The following is a 13,600-nucleotide window of genomic DNA, read 5'->3' as shown; positions in this document are numbered from 1 at the left end:
TGAGGGCTGGAGGGCGCCAGGTATGGGGGACGAGAGCCCGCCCGCAGCGTGGCGTCACCGTCCATCCCGTCCCATTGCCTTCAGCTCCTCTGCCCGTCAGCTCAGGCCGCACCTTCTCCCTGGGCCGGGGCCGGGGTGTGGGCCCGCCGCGCTCACGCCCGTCCCCCTGGCAGAAAACACCGACTTTTGTCTTTCATCTTTCCTTACATCACCAGTTCAATACTTCACGATACAAAATTGCTGTCTGGCGATGAGTGCCACCCGTACTGTATTAGAATCGCTCTTAATCTCAACTACAAACTGCTCCTTTCCAGCCTGCCCGGGATCTGAAACCAAATTTTAAGCAAAGGTGAAGCCAAACAAGAAGGTGTTTGGTCTTAGTGTGCACACAGCTGTGAAGTCACAGGGAGCTTGGTCACAACCTTCCACAGGTCAGCAGCTCCTTTAGAAGCTAACAAGGAAACAATCCTTCACAGTTACCAAACCAATCGGGTTTTCCAATTTCCAAACTGCATTTCAACCATTACTACTACTGCAAAGAGCTCCCAGACTCGTACATGTTGCTCTCTGGATTGTACATCAGGATAAACCCACAAAGTGACAAGTTACACCATGTGACAATGCAGCAACTTGGGACTTTTTTTTTCTTCCTTTATGAAGAAATTTGTGTTTAGGGGAAACTGGGGAGCTGCAAAGAAGGGACAGTCAATAAACGATGAAACAAACAACAAAGAGGAAGCAGTTGCTACATATGGGGAAATACCATAGGCAATGTTGCACCACTTTCTAAGAAGTGCAATATTGAGTCACAATTTCTCTTTATCCTCCTCCCAGACAACAGTGAGAGCCCAGTCTGCAGGGAATTAAGGAATCTGCACATTTCTATGAAGGTAATGTTACCTTGGAGACTCAAATGTCTTTCAACACCTGAAAGAAATATCCAAACTGTAAAGGGAGCACAAGGTGACACTAGGAAGGAATGTAGCACTGAGTTTTACAGAATCAAAGTGCTCTTCCTAAAAGCTGCAGTTAAACAACAGGTCCCAGCAGGGAGGAGCCATGCTCAGGTATGATCCTTTGCTAACCGTGCCTGTCCATACCCAACTACTGACTACAAAAGCTAACTAAGGAGTACATTTCCATCAGAGTTGGCTCTTGGGATGGATTTTTCCCAAATTCATTAAGGTGTCAGTGGTAAGTCACCACTAGAACCACTCTCCACAAGAATACATATTGGCTGTTAAAAAGCTTTACAAAGCTGCAGGGGTTTTTCCCACACACATGCAGTTGCTTAACGTTTTGCAACAGGCATGAACTCTGTGACATGATGAACACTTAGCCTCATTAATTGCTGGAGATAAGACTGCTAATCAGCTGAGCCTATCCTATTTATAAAAGAGCTCCTGTTGTAACAGCAGCTCTGAGCTGCCCAGGTTCGGCAGCGACCTTGGGAGCTCAGCGTGTTGGTCTGGGTGAGTACCACAGAGACACTGGTAGCAATTCTTCTCCTCTGCAGGGAGAGAGGTGCCGTGGGAGTAGAAGAGCCAAGTCACTGCTGAGCATGTCCTGCCTAAGAGCCCAATCAGAACAGTGCAGCTCAGCACTCTAACCCAGCTCGTGCTTCTTTCCTCTCAGAGAAGTCACTAGGGAAAATAATGAGAAACATGGGCAGAAGCACTGACAAATAAGCAGAAAAACACTGCTTTTTTTTTTTTCTACTAAGGCTCTCAGTTCAGTGAAATATAATTTGGCTTTAGACTAGCAAAAAAGGTGTCTCCACTACCACCCAAACCTACCTTCAGCAGAAAGTATTTCTACTGAACAGGAAACAACAAATTGACCCTATTAACACCTAGCAGGGTTGAAGAACATAGTTCATACCTCTCCAACTTCATTTCAAACAGTCTCTGGTGACTCAGAATTCCTGAGGAATCATGAGAAAGAAGTACATACCACAAGGTTCAAAATCTGGTGAAAATAGTGGCACAGAGTGTGACAGACACAGTTTTTCACTGACCACAAACTACAAGGCCACTGAGTAAAGACTGAGAAATGTAAATCCAGCATTGCAATCATTATTCAGGCTAATTACAAAGCTTCCAGTTAAGTACATGTCATTATCCCAGTTTTAAAGACTGAACTAGATTGATTGACTTGCACAAGGGTTAACTAATCTGTGGCAGCTGAGATAAGCAATGGGGAATGTTGGCCTGTAGCCCCAAACTCAATCTGCTTGACAATACAGATCGTCTTTGATAATGTCAGGATAGGATTGAGAGCTGCTGGCAGCCAGTAAAGAAAACTTAGGTAACAGGGAGTGGAGAGGCAAAATCTCACATGGGAAGAGCAGTATCAGCCAGGACTCACCTCCTGTCTCACAGCAGGATGTGGAGAAGGGGCAGACCTATGGAGAACAGCTTGGGATGTTTGGGTGGGTGTTCCTCTCTCCCTGCTGACTAACAGGGGCTGCCTTTCTGCCTTCTAAACAGATAAAAACAATTACTTCCCTCTTTATCAATCTTGTCAAGACTGTGATCTCACTAACTCAGGAAGTGTCTCTGTATGAGAAACATGCAGTTCATATTTTATGGATTTCCAGTTGCTACCTTAATACAAATAAGACCTAAACCCCCAGGTGTAGTTATCACACCATTTTACTGTTCACAGGGAACCTGGTGACTCTTTTTAGAAGACCTTGATTCGCAGGAGACCTCAACTGATTTATTTTATTTTAAGGAAAGTAGCTTAACTGGAAAATTTAAAAGCTTCTAGTTGCTTTATTTTCCCCCGGGAGGACAGAGTAAGGAGTTTGACAGGCAAGCACACTGCTGCAGCACTGAATTTCAAGTCAAGTTACTAGCTAGATCTGCTGTCCAGAGGAGTTTTTTCTGTAGGATCAGTCTGAAGTCAAGAACACCTTAAACCTTTACTAGGCTAGACTTCTACATTGGCAAAGCCAGTATTGTCTGCAGTTCCAAGTGGAGAGACTAAAGGGAATTCTAGGGGAAACCTTTTCTTAGTTTTCTATTAAATACCTTTGCCCTGACTGTTTGGGGAGGTCTGGGCAGCTGCAATTGCTCCCTGCCACCAGTGCTTCCAACACTCCTGATAGGAATATAGGAGAGAGATCAGAATCTGGCCTTATGGAATTCCAGCTCTCTCAGTATTTCAGGGAAACTGGCTAATTTGCTTCTCCTAAGCTATCCTCAGAACACACCCAATAACTGTAACAAACAGCTGAAGATACTGAAAATGCAGCTTCAGCTGCTAGTTGGTTCTTTGTAGGTGGTTGTTCTGGGTCCTTTACTTGCCAGAAGGCACCCAAGTTAAACAAGTAAGATAAAACAACTTATTTTAATAATGGAGGAAGTTGCATCACAAGCTTTCCTACCTGCCCAAACTTTGAAAACAGTCTGATAAGCAGCAGCAAAGAGTAAGATGGTTCCTTTATGTTTGATTCTTCTCTGTTATCACGTGTCAGCCATCACATCAACATCAACAGTGGACCTGGGGATCATCCTGCAGCTATGGGATGATTTTAAACAGCAAGGGGCAGGAGTTCAGTGAGTGACATGAAAAGCAAAATGGCCAAATCCTGAACACAAATTCTGCTCTGACAGTCAGCAGGGAGCCAATTCACAGCCTGGTCATTAATAAAAGTCTCCTTGCAGCCCTAAGACACTACAATTCTAAATCCATGAACTTTGTCCACAATCAGCAAAGTAATTGGTATCTTCTCACTACATGGCTCTGAAGTCCTTGGAGGTACTGCTCCTTTGCAGTGTCTGGCTTATCAGAATACTCTTGGATTAGACAGTTCAAAAAAACCTACAACAATCCCTAGATGAAAAAAAGTTACTCTTCCTCTGCAATTTTTTTCTTGCAATTGAGGATTTTTGTTCCTTTGACCTTTAGGTTTGTGCTGTCCTGGGAGTTATCTAATAGCACAAGGAAGAATTCTAATCAGTGACTTGGTGTTACCACGAGACTTATGTTGTTGTTAAACCTAAAATCCTGATGGAAGAACTTCAGAAGTAAGTGTTTGGATCCTGATGTGCTGATGAAGGTCATATGGAGCCAGCTTCTTTTCACCAAGAGGTGAGCCAGACTAAGGCCCATGCCAACACAGCACAGACTTGAAGAGACAGAATTAATGCTTGGAAAAATCTATGCAAAAGGGAAACTTAAATGTAATTCTGAAACAGAAACATAAAAACAGTTGATATGATCAGCAACACACAAATGCAGAGGAAAGCAGCCTGGAATCCAAAAGCCTCAATGTATGATAGGATTAATTCTGAATATAAGCCTTACATCACACCCTTCTGACTGTCAAAAACAGAAATGAAAAGAGACTTGTCTCTGCCAGCTACTGGTTCATTTGCATCAGAATTCTCTATAGCCCAGCATTATTAACATTCTTCTTTTCATGTATTCAACTCTCTTGTATTTTGCAGATGCTCAATCACAGATGCGTTTGAAAACCTACCCATTCAGAAAACCTTTGTTCCAGTCCTCAGCAAGGTGATGAAGAGATCCTTTTCCTTTGCACCAAAGGAAATCTACCTACCAAATAGCCCATACTAAAAGAATAGCCTGCTCTATAGTTAAATGATCCTTTTCTTCATAGAAAAGACCAAGGCAATTTTTCAGATAAAATAATTGGACACTTAAGGGATCTGCACCTGCATTTACAATAGCTTGAGTAGAAATACTGCTCCTAGTACCTCAGACAGGAGGCTCAGGGTGACTGTGGATCCCAGTGGAACCTACACTTTCCCTAAGACAATTGCACTAGGAAAAGTACCAGGAAAAAACAGTGGTCTGTTGGAGTAGGACTGGCTTGTTCTCATGGTCACTAACTAGGTGTATTTAGGCACCAATTTACCTTCCATCTTCATTCATACATATTTTCTTAATTCAGTGGTCAGGTAGATATTAAAAAAAAAAAAAGAAAACTCCAAATTATCATGCAAAACAATATCCATGCACATTGTCATCTCCCACCAGAGCTACGTCTGCCCCACTCCCCCAGGTGACTCTCTTCCTTAAAGAATGCATTTCTCTTTAAACCTAACAGATACATTTTAATTTCCTGTGTTTGCTGTTCTCTCCCTCTGCTGCTGGAGGACACACTTTTCCACATTTCCAGCCCTGGCAGTGTTCCCCACTAACCTTTAAAGATTCCCAGTAAGCAGGGCTGGTCCTGAATCATGTTTTCATTTCCTGTTTTGTCTCTCAGTATTCACCTGGTGTAGGACAGCAGGCTAGTTATTCAGAAAACATGTCAGTAACCAGGTCAGCAACATAATGTTTATAAGTCTATTAATGAACAGCCCCTAATCATAGGAAAAGAGGATGGGATACCTCAGGAGGTCACACATTCCTCTGCCCCAAGGCAGGATCAATTTTGTTCATGTCACAGGTAGCACCTACCAGACTTGTTCATAGGGTTCACTAATGATAGAAACACTACAGCAACCTATGGGTATAGATTTCAGTGTCACTTTTAACTCCTACATTAACAAGCTTCTTCTAGTGCAAAACATCCCTGCTACACTCTGATTTCCCATCACTTTTAGCTCTGTTTTCAAGGACCTGGAGAAAAAAAAAAAAAAATGTGTTCCATTAATTCCAGTAGCCTTTTACACAGAAGCTTGTTTCTTCTCAGTCTTTTCTTTAGATTGAAAAGCTTCCTTTGTTTAAACAGTCCTTACATAGCATGATATCTACATCTCTGGTATTTTCATTGCTGTCTTCTGGACACTTTCCAGTTTATTCATGTTTTCTTGCAGAACAGCACCTGAAATCACAACCACTACACTGTCTGAGGAACTACCACTGCCTGTGAAGGCTCCTTTACAGGGCTTGCAGAGATAATTCCATTTGTACAGCCTCGTGTGATGTTAGCCTTCTCTGCAGCAGCATGACAGGGTTGACTCATATTTAGCTGGGGATCAGTTTCAGTTCTGTGATCCTTGTCTGAAGCACTGCTGCTTGTTTTTCTAGTTGACCTAATCTGTTTGGATTTCAGTGTATTCCAACATACATATAGTCCCTTTCAATTTCACATTATCTACTCAAAGCACAGTAAGTGATAAAGGTTTTCCTCATGTCTTTTGGAAGTTTAGTTTTAAAGCAACTGATTTTTTTTAAAACAGTTGTTTGCCAGAAGACTTAAAATGTGAAAGTATTTGATATATCAGAAATATTGAAGTCAGTAGTTCCCTTTTCAAATATTTGGAGGAATGCCTTTTAGCCAGTTTGGTTTGTCATGTAGAACTTTATTGGGTCCCCCCCAGGGCAGGGGGACCCGGCCAAGCCCATCACACAGCACCCTGCTCCGAAGCCTGCAGAGCTGGGGGGAGCTGTGGGCCCTGGGACTGCTGCAGCAGTGCCCTCTAGTGCGGCTGAGCTCGAAGGCTTCACGGGCTCAGAGAAGGTGAACTCTGAGCTCCTAACGCTCCTCACACCACCTCTGACAGGGGCTGGCCCTTAGCCACATGCCACTCAGCCTGGGGCCTGAGTCAGTTCGCTGTCATTTCCCTGTAAAATTCAAGTCATTTTAGGTCAGCCCAGCCTGGAACATGCAGAATATTGGCTTTGCTCTTTGCACACTGGCTGTAAGGACTGGGGTACAGAAGAAATAGTATCTCCTCATCCTACTTCATATCTATAAACGAATGCAGAAGATTCAGGAAAACTTTCTGTTGGAGGTGTTAGAAACAAGTGAGGTCTGTAACTGCATTCCTTGACCAAGGCAGCTGCACATCCCCAAACCACAGTGAAATATGAGAGTCTCTGGAAATGGGCAGTGGGGCATATTCCCTGCTGTAAGTCAGGTACTGGAAAAATGCTGCTGGTGTGAGTGTTTGCTTATCACCTTTCACCAGCACACCGTGCCCATCAGCCTGCCACACACCTGGAAGCCACCACAGCGACCAGGAAGCTCTCAGTAGGAGTGCCAGAAATTATATAAAACCTATCTTGGAGTTAAAAATCTGTCCCACAATTTAAGTCTTTGTTCACAGGCTTTTGCTAAGTAATTTATTTCTCTACTCAGAATGTACTCAACTGACCCATTGAAGTAGTTAATAAAAGATACAGATGACCTTTGACATGAAGACCTTTAACAGCACAATAAACTCAGATGTATGTTTGTTTACTTTTTGTGTGTTAGCAATTAGTCACATTTGCAATGTTTTTGTGAGATCCTCTTGGAAGCTGTCAGCCTCTCTTTAGAATTGGCAGGAATTGCCAGGAGGGTCCACCTCTCTCCAGGGAGGTGTGGGTCTACATAAACCAGACCCCAGCAGGAAAAATAAGAGGGAAAAAGCTATCAAGGACAGGGAATCAAGGTTAGAATGGTAAGAAAGAGCAGTGCAGGAGGTTCACACAATATTAATGAGTCCATGAAAAGCATATGAAATTAACAGATGGTCTCTAGAGAAGCTTTGCCCTACTGGATGAGGAGACCAGAGAATGGAAGAAGCCCCAAGTTTCACAGAATTTCACCCTGCTGAGCTTTCTTCTCTCAGCCTGACAAGTCTGAAGGAGAAGTTTTGAGGAGAACACATCATACCCTGCCCTTCAGGAACAACATTTTTATCTGTAAGGTGGAGTAGGAGAAAAGAAAAGTTAGCTAACAGGTTTGGGATCTGCAGGCCAAGCTCCCGGGCTGCCCTGGGCACCAGCACCAGGTGGCAGTAGAAGCTGCAGCCTCCTGCTTTCAGGCCAGCAGATACATTCAATTCAATGCAAAGTCAAATTTTCTCCACACAACAGAGTGGACCTAGTTTTCATGCTCACCACGGGAAGGTATCTTGCAAGAGACGATATGGAGCCAAACAACAGTTCCATCAGTTTGCAAGATCGTGCCCCACTGTGCAGTGTGTGTGCAGAGGTGTGCCAGCTCCTGGGGCTCTAACCTGACCTCACCCAGAGACCTGCAGAGTCCAGAGCCTCCTGTTACTCATCCCCAAGCTGCTATTTCCTCTGTATTTTAAACATTCTCCTAACGTGGTCACTTACAGGATATTAAGTCACAAGAGTATAACGGGGTTTTTTTGTAGATGAGTTTAAGTTTTAGCTGTACTTTGGCACACCTCCATAAAATTAAGGCATACCCTCCAGTAACCTTCACCTTTGGCAAGACAGCATGTGTAAATGCTCCTGGCTTTGCAGTTCCATCAGCAGCATGAAGCTGCAGGGGGATCAGGATTTAATTGTACTGGGTTCTGCTTAGAAAGTAATAGGAATCAAAATTCATAGCTAAGAAGCTTCTGATGAACTGTAGGGTCTTGATCCCTTACAGATATTTATTTCCTTTCATAAAATACATCAGGAGATCCATGCACATTCTGTCAAACATCACACTGAACCCAAAACTTCAAATTTCAGCATAATTGACTAGAAATAGAACTACTTGGATATAATTAACGTGGTAGCATGGCACTACTATGAATTAGTTCTTAATGCACGTGCTTTGTCAGGATAGCAAGTCTGGGTTTCAGTCAGCAGCAGTGCAGGCAGGTCCTGAAAGGGCAGGGTGCAGATCAGAATCACTCACAGACTGTTCCACCAAGGGATGGATCCTAAAGAGCCCTGGGCTAATAAGGAAGTCTTGACAGGGAAAGGAAAGATCCAAGTAACTTTCAGATGTGATGCAGCTGCCCAGTTTAATATGGCTTTTCAAAGAGCTCAGACAATCATTTTATAGTCTGGTCTTGCTCCACTGAGCTGAATTTCCATCCTGCAAAGCATTAAAGCCTCTCAAACAATACCAAGAAAATCAGGGCTATGGTCCCAGTAGGAGGAATAGGCTCATAAATCCCTTTGATATAATCACAGATGATGTCCTGTGAAGAACTCTGCCAAACAACTCCTAAGATCATCTCTCTCTACTAGAATAAACTGTAAAATTAAGACTATTTATTCTTTATCTGGCTTCCATCCAAATGTATTACAGCTGATGTTTCCTCCAGCAATACAAACACATGATGCAAATCCCCCCCTCATCCTGCTGCCCACTGCAGTGACTCTGCATGGCAGAAAGTGGTGGCAAGGGCCAAGATTCAGCAGCCAGGGAGAGCAGAGGCAGAGGAGCACTCCCCTTGCCATGCACAGCCACAGGCCAGGGAGCCAGCCCTGTGCCAGCTCTGTGCCAGCCCAGCCATTATCCCTGCAGGGAAAATGGAGGAAACTCCTTCCTCACAGGAGCATCATGAAGTTTCACTGCTGGGAGGTTTTTGCAATTTTAGCTGGAGAGAAATATGCAGCCTTTGCATTATCAAGTTGACAAAGTAGTTCAAAACAGCACGTGCAGATCTGTCAGGGGATTTCTTCCTTGATTTCTTCCAAAAACATGTTGAAAATGGTTTGGATAAAGAAGATTCTTTGCAAACATGATGCTAGTGCAATATAGGTGCAAAGGAAAGCTGCTCTGCCTGCTCTCACTACTGCTGCTGCTGGCCACTCACAATGCAGCCAGTCAAGTGTTAGAAATAGTGTATGAATAAGTTAAAGTATCCAGAACCAGTGTGAGGACAGAAGGCTTTGCAGTTCTTAGCAGTTGTACTGCCAGCCCTAACTGTGCCTTTCTCACCCAGTGTGCAGCACAACTGGTAACTGGTGATGCTGGCTGAGTTACTGACACAGTAATTTGGAACCTAAGGGAGAAGAGGATACAGCTGCCACACTATAAAACAGGCCCAAGAGTTTCAGTGTATGTTTTCAGTAGAGAATGAGAAGATAGCCCCACTGATTTAAGCTCTATAATTTGGTGAGGAACTTTCACTTTTAGCAGGATGAGAGCTGATGTCAGGTGGCTGCCTGGCTCCCATCTGGTATTTCTGGTAAAGTTACTCTAAGGACAAGAATGGTCCTTTTGCTTATGAAAGTTTAACCTTCCATTTTGATAAGCTGTTCCTTGAAGTCTATCTGTAATTGCTCCATTTCCTGTCACCATGTTTGATGCTGTCTCTTGATTGAAATAAGCCATGGGAAGAGGAAGATAGAACTGCTCAGCTGAATCACTTTTTAGAGCTGCCACTGCCACCAGCCTGGCCACTGCATCCCACTCATTCTCCTCCACACTGAATGTTCTTATCTCTTTAGCCTTCCTTTACAACTCACTAATGCTTCACACAATTCTTTCAAGTTACTTGATAGCAGAAGCCTGGGACAAGGTTTGCCAAGCTGTTCAGAATGCAGTGGGTTAAACACATCTGATGCAAGTAGCAGATGAGATATGGGATTGTTCAATAATTAAGTGATGCAGTCATCCTTGGAAAAGCTCCCAGATCTCTCATTAGTGCAAACTGGTGTCCATCACTCCCAGAACTGTCACTCCTTGAATACTTATTGTTCATTCAAGAGCTCAGTTCCTACTAGAAAAAAAAAAAAAAAAAAAACAACAAAACCAAACCCAAACACACAAAAACCAAACAAAAACACCCAGGAAAGCATATTCAAAACATTTTTGTTTGGTGAAAGGAAGTGCCTGAAATAACCTTCCATGAAGTGAACTGGAAACTGCACCTAGACCACTTCATCCACTGTTCATTGTCCTCTGGATACCAACACTGTATTCTGAGCACCTTCAGTGTACACACTGCAAAAACTTGTGGTTACAAAGCTTGAGTAACTTTAAATGTCAGATGTTGTCTGTCACTCCTAAATCTTGTCTTGTTCTTCCCATTGAATTAAGCACCAGCTTCAGGGAGCCAAGGATCAACTGTGATTATTCCCTTTGGACCTTATTCCAGTTTTGTTTATAATATCACAGAAAATAAAGCTCTAAAAGCCTATAAGAAACTAGGGTGAAAAAATCAATGAAAGTTTAGATAAATAGATGCAGTTCCATGTTATTACAAGTAGAGCATGACTCATGCTGTGAAGCACCAGCCAGTGTGGAGAAGGATCTGCTGCTGCTGCTGCCTACTTGCTCTTCACTCAGCAAGAATCCTGATTTTGCAAACTCAAGAAAATCCAGATACTAGAACTCTGTAGATCTTGAAATGTGTTGCTTTTGCAAACCAGGACTGGGGATTTGTAATGGTTCTATCAGACACAGGAACAGTGTATACCCTGGCCATGCTCCTTTCCACTGCAGTGAGGTACTTCACACTGCTCTGACCTGAGCACCAATACCCTGTCAGTCAAAACATCTTCATTAGAAATTCCAGATCCCAATCCCCACTTAAAGCAGAGGAGGAAAGCTAAAAGGAGCATGCACTTTGGATTAGAGCTGTGACAAGGTGTGTCAAAAATGTTGAGAGGGAGTTCAGACACATTGGAAGGGTGGGCAGAGAGAAGTGCAGGGAACTACTGAGGCTCTTCATGACCCCTATCTGTTATTTTCTAAATAAGAATTGTATTTAACCTTAAGCAGCCCTGCTTCAATCAACTCTGGCTGATTTTAACCTCCCTACTGCTGCCATCTGAAGGTTTTTCACATTAAAAAAAAATTAGAAAATAAAATCCCTATGAAATCAACATTAGGAAAAGCTTGTTTTGTTTAAGTCTTTATGGAAAAAAAATGAGAACATCTTCAATGGACTCTGAGGGTATATGGAGACGTTGCACATACTAGGAACACACATTGCAGCCAAATTCAGCACAGGCTTCTTTGCCAAATACTCCATCTACACTGACCCATCCTCTGTTCTACACCAGCAGATGGAGCTGCACCGTTTGTACTTCAAAGCAGAATTTTCCTCAGAACTCAGCATTTTACCATCTTGAGTAGTTCATCCTTTTTAAACAGATTTTTTTCTTCCCTTATCAGTTTTAAAAACTGTTCTATCAAATAAACTTTTCATTTTCCACTTCCAGCCCCACAGATGATTACCTCTCAGGGTCAATCATCTCACTGCAGCGATCTAGAGCAAACGGCTTATGAATAATTAAAAGAAGAGAATCTCCTTGTTCTATTTTATGACAAAATTGACTTGGTTTAAGCTTGGAGTTACTTGATTGAGTATTTTGTGGGCAGTTTCAGAATGATTCCACTTTGCCTCCCTTTAATGAACAGATCATCAGAGGGGCAGTGTCCTGGAACAGCAGCTCCTGAGCCAAGACAGTTTGTCAGTGTTGGACAAGAGTTTAGGAACTGCCATGGGAAGTGTGAGCTCAAGCAGCTTTCCTGCCTCCACGGAACTGACCTAACCCACAGAGCAAGCACCACAGGAGGAAACTTCTCCCCAGTCTGCATTTCAACACTCCCAAATTTGCCCAGGTTACATCCTCACAGGCAGCAAAGTACGGGTCCAAACGTGAGGCCCTGTGGTCAGAAGGGCAGAAATCTGCCAGTTGTGCACCGTGTCCTGTCAGGAAACAGGAGCTGCAGGTGGCTGAGCAGCATTTCCTGGAGAGATGGATTAACAGCCAGAGGTGGGGCCTTCTCTCTCCCACTCCAGTGCCTGACAGAGCAGGCTCCTGGACTGAGTTACCAGCAGAGCAGCTTCACAAGAGCAGCAAGAGAAGACAAAGACAGCATCCAGTAATACTGAAGGAGTAAGAGTCAGAAAAGGGATTTCACTCATCTGGTACACTGTGCCAAAGTAGTTCTATTTAAACCAGCAAATAACACTGCCAGAAAAAAAGCCCATCTGATGGGGTGCAGGCAGCTGCCACTCAGGGAACGAGGTGTCTGCTCCCATCACTGAGCACACCAGGAGTCTGCATGTGACAGGGCCACTCAGAGCAGGGGTGACAAGGGAACAGGCTAAACATCCCTGCTCCAGAGCAGCAGAACTGAAGCCTGTGGTTTATTCTTTCCAAACTTTCTCCAGCTCTTCTTCTTCCCTTTCTCATATAACCCCAAGCCAGAAGAAAAATCCAGATTTTCAGATACTTCAGGAGAATCATTACACATTGGAATGTGATTGAGACATAAACTGATTCAAGTCAGACCCATTGAGTGGCCCAATGTTTAAAGCAGCAGCAGACTTTCTAAAGAGTATATGAAGAGAAAAAAAAAGCACCACTATACTAAGCAAAAATAGCCAACTGCTGTTAGAACTTGTTCATCAGTTGGTTCTTTTATTCTTTCCCCTCACATCTGAATTCATGGTTACACCTACACTAAAAGCAGTGTTAATCATAATAGCACACAGGATCCTGAGTATTTCAGACCAAGTTACACAGAACTCATCAAGGGTGACAGGTTTTATTATTTATTTACTCTGCCACTTCCCAGAGACCAGATATTTCTATTTTTAGCTCTTATAGGGCATGATTCCATCAGTAGCTTTAAGGATGTTTCACAGTGATTTAAAACACACACTCCAGGGCACTTAATGCTCAAGAGTTTGAACATCCAACTCAAATCCCTTCTACTAGGAAAACCTCAGATCTTTTAAAACACATTTGATTCACTAAGAAATTAAAAGCCACAAGAGGCAGAGAAAACATTGTAATTACAAGTTTTAACTCTAGGTACTGAGGTTGAGGTACCTGTTATCTCTTCCTTCTCTTGACTCCTTCCTCCCAGCTCCAGGAGATGATTCCAGTCCCACAGAAGACCATTCTATTACCATTCTGTTTCCAAGCCAGGACCAGACAACTGTTTGCATTTCAAATAGATTACAGTGCACAT

Source organism: Merops nubicus, unplaced genomic scaffold, assembly GCF_000691845.1.
Source record: "Merops nubicus isolate BGI_N331 unplaced genomic scaffold, ASM69184v1 scaffold18893, whole genome shotgun sequence".
NCBI classification, from domain to species: domain Eukaryota; kingdom Metazoa; phylum Chordata; class Aves; order Coraciiformes; family Meropidae; genus Merops; species Merops nubicus.
This window is presented reverse-complemented; position numbering follows the sequence as displayed.